Here is a 4,489-nt window from a genome sequence, read left to right on the forward strand (position 1 = left end):
AACTAATCCCGAAGGTAGATGTAGAGGTAGTGTGCCGACCGCGATCACATCGACTTTGGAACCGTTTCCCACGCGCATCGTCACCTCATCCTTGGCCAGTGCTCGCTTATTCCGTAGTCCCTATTTCGAGTTGCAAATGTTAGCAACAGAACCAGTATCAAATACCCAGGTGCTACTGTGAGCTCTAGTAAGGTGCACATCAATAACATGTATATCACATATACCTTTGTTCACCTTGCCATCCTTCTTATCCGCCAAATACTTGGGGCAGTTCTGCTTCCAGTGTCCAGTCTGCTTGCAGTAGAAGCACTCAGTTTCAGGCTTAGGTCCAGACTTGGGTTTCTTCTCTTGAGCAGCAACTTGCTTGCTGTTCTTTTTGAAGTTCCCCTTCTTCTTCCCTTTGCCCTTTTTCTTGAAACTAGTGGTCTTGTTAACCATCAACACTTGATGCTCCTTCTTGATTTCTACCTCCGCGGCTTTTAGCATTGCGAAGAGCTCGGGAATAGTCTTGTTCATCCCTTGCATATTATAGTTCATCACGAAACTCTTGTAGCTTGGTGCAGTGATTGAAGAATTCTGTCAATGACACTATCATCAGGAAGATTCACTCCCAGTTGAATCAAGTGATTATTATACCCAGACATTTTGAGTATATGTTCACTGACAGAACTATTCTCCTCCATCTTGCAGCTATAGAACTTATTGGAGACTTCATATCTCTCAATCCGGGCATTTGCTTGAAATATTAACTTCAACTCCTGGAACATCTCATATGCTCCATGACGTTCAAACGTCGTTGAAGACCCGGTTCTAAGCCGTAAAGCATGGCACACTGAACTATCGAGTAGTCATCAGCTTTGCTCTGCGAGACGTTCTTAACATCGTCAGTTGCATCAGCAGTAGGCCTGGCACCCAGCGGTGCTTCCAGGACGTAACTTTTCTGTGCAGCAATGAGGATAATCCTCATGTCGCAGACCCGGTCCGTGTAATTGCTACCATCATCTTTCAATTTTGCTTTCTCAAGGAACGCATTAAAATTCAACGGAACAACAGCACGAGCCATCTATCTACAACAAACATAGATAAGCAAAATACTATCAGGTACTAAGTTCATGATAAATTTAAGTTCAATTAATCATATTACTTAAGAACTCCCACTTAGACAGACATCTGTCTAGTCATCTAAGTGATCACGTGATCCAAATCAACTAAACCATAACCGATCATCACGTGAGATGGAGTAGTTTTCAATGGTGAACATCATTATGTTGATCATATCTACTATATGATTCACGCTCGACCTTTTGGTCTCCGTGTTCCGAGGCCATATCTGCATATGCTAGGCTCGTCAAGTTTAACCTGAGTATTCAGCGTGTGCAAAACTGGCTTGCACCCGTTGTAGATGGACGTAGAGCTTATCACACCCGATCATCACGTGGTGTGTGGGCACGACGAACTTTGGCAACGGTGCATACTCAGGGAGAACACTTCTTGATAATTTTAGTGAGAGATCATCTTAAAATGCTACCGTCAATCAAATCAAGATAAGATGCATAAAGGATTAACATCACATGCAATCAATATAAGTGATATGATATGGCCATCATCATCTTGTGCTTGTGATCTCCATCTCCGAAGCACCGTCGTGATCACCATCGTCACCGACGCGACACCTTGATCTTCATCGTACCATCGTTGTCGTTTACGCCATCTATTGCTTCTACGACTATCGCTACCGCTTAGTGATAAAGTAAAGCAATTACAGGGCGTTCGCATTTCATACAATAAAGCGACAACCATATGGCTCCTGCCAGTTGCCGATAACTTCGGTTACAAAACATGATCATCTCATACAATAAAATATAGCATCACGTCTTGACCATATCACATCACAACATGCCCTGCAAAAACAAGTTAGACATCCTCTACTTTGTTGTTGCAAATTTTACGTGGCTGCTACGGGCTTAGCAAGAACCGTTCTTACCTACGCATCAAAACCACAATGATAGTTCGTCAAGTTGGTGTTGTTTTAACCTTCGCAAGGACCGGGCGTAGCCACAGTTGATTCAGCTAAAGTGAGAGAGACAGACACCCGCCGGTCACCTTTAAGCAACGAGTGCTCACAGCGGTGAAACCAGTCTCGCGTAAGCGTACGCGTAATGTCGGTCCGGGCCGCTTCATCTCACAATGCCGCTGAACCAAAGTATGACATGCTGGTAAGCAGTATGACTTATATCGCCCACAACTCACTTGTGTTCTACTCGTGCATATAACATCAACGCATAAAACCTAGGCTCGGATGCCACTGTTGGGGAACGTAGTAATTTCAAAAAAAAATTATCCTACGCACACGCAAGATCATGGTGATGGTATAGCAACGAGAGGGGAGAGTGATGTCCATGTACCCTCGTAGACCGCAAACGGAAGCGTTAACACAACGCAGTTGATGTAGTCGTACGTCTTCACGATCCGACCGATCCAAGCACCGAACGTACGGTACCTCCGAGTTCAGCACACGTTCAGCTCGATGACGATCCCCGGGCTCCGATCCAGAAAAGTTTTGGGGATGAGTTCCGTCAACACGACGGCGTGGTGACGATGATGATGTTCTACCGGCGCAGGGCTTCGCCTAAACTCCGCGACGATATGACCGAGGTGGAATATGGTGGAGGGGGGCACCGCACACGGCTAAGGAACGATCCGTAGATCAACTTGTGTGTCTATGGGGTGCCCCCCTGCCCCCGTATATAAAGGAGGGAGGGGGAGGTGCGGCCGGCCCCTTTGGGGTGCGCCTGGAGGAGTCCTACTCCCACCGGGAGTAGGACTCCCCCCTCTTGCCTTGGTGGAGAAGGAAAGGAGGGAGGGGAAAGAGGAGAGGGGGCGCCGCCCCCCCCTTCCTTGTCCTATTCGAACTAGTGGGGGGAGGGGGCGCGCGGCCTGCCCTGGCCGGCCCTCCTCTTCTCCCTCATGGCCCACTAAGGCCCATTAACCCCCGGGAGGGTTCCGGTAACCCCCCGGTGTTCCGGTAAAATCCCGATTTCACCCGGAACCTTTACGATGTCCAAACATAGGCTTCCAATATATCAATCTTTATGTCTCGACCATTTCGAGACTCCTCGTCATGTCCATGATCACATCCGGGACTCCGAACAAACTTCGGTACATCAAAACTTATAAACTCATAATAAAACTGTCATCGTAACGTTAAGCGTGCGGACCCTACGGGTTCGAGAACTATGTAGACATGACCTAGAACTATTCTCGGTCAATAACCAATAGCGGAACCTGGATTACCATATTGGTTCCTACATATTCTACGAAGATCTTTATCGGTCAAACCGCATAACAACATACGTTGTTCCCTTTGTCATCGGTATGTTACTTGCCCGAGATTTGATCGTCGGTATCCAATACCTAGTTCAATCTCGTTACTGGCAAGTCTCTTTACTCATTCCGTAATGCATCATCCCGTAACCAACTCATTTGGTTACATTGCTTGCAAGGCTTATAATGATGTGCATTACCGAGAGGGCCCAGAGATACCTCTCCGACAATCGGAGTGACAAAACCTAATCTCGAAATACGCCAACTCAACATGTACCTTCAGAGACACCTGTAGTACTCCTTTATAATCACCCAGTTACGTTGTGACGTTTGGTAGTACCCAAAGTGTTCCTCCGGTAAACGGGAGTTGCATAATCTCATAGTTACAGGAACATGTATAAGTCATGAAGAAAGCAATAGCAATATACTAAAGGATCAAGTGCTAGGCTAACGGAATGGGTCATGTCAATCACATCATTCTCCTAATGATGTGATCCCATTAATCAAATGACAACACATGTCTATGGTTAGGTAACATAACCATCTTTTGATTAATGAGCTAGTCAAGTAGAGGCATACTAGTGACTATATGTTTGTCTATGTATTCACACATGTATCATGTTTCCGGTTAATACAATTCTAGCATGAATAATAAACATTTATCATGATATGAGGAAATAAATAATAACTTTATTATTGCCTCTAGGGCATATTTCCTTCAAGGGGGTGCACAGCCCCTCTGTATCTGGACATGTCATGGCATGCTGTTGACGGTTGTTGTGTCCGGGGTTGATTCCGAACTGGTGTTCGATCAGTATGATCATTTTGGTGGCCATGATCTTGCGCCGGAACACGTCCTCTGGATCCATAGATGGACCTGGTCGCACCAGCCTTTTTGTCCAAGAGCTCACGTAAATCGTGTGCGGGCTTTTGTGCAGCATCGGTAGCCGCTCTATCGTGGCCACGAGGTGGTCGGTCCGAATGATTGGCCGTATTATTCTTTGGCGGAATGGGTTCTATGTCCTCGTCGTCGAATTCGGGCAGCAGCTTGCGCTTTGGGTAGCTCTCTGTGTGGCGATCATCGCCATATGTTTCTTCAGTGTCTAGCACTTTGTTCCATCTGCGGTTGAGAGTATCCTGCGCGGCCTTAAGCCTTTGCTTCTGC

This window comes from Triticum dicoccoides, chromosome 4B, assembly GCF_002162155.2.
Source record: "Triticum dicoccoides isolate Atlit2015 ecotype Zavitan chromosome 4B, WEW_v2.0, whole genome shotgun sequence".
NCBI classification, from domain to species: Eukaryota; Viridiplantae; Streptophyta; class Magnoliopsida; order Poales; family Poaceae; genus Triticum; species Triticum dicoccoides.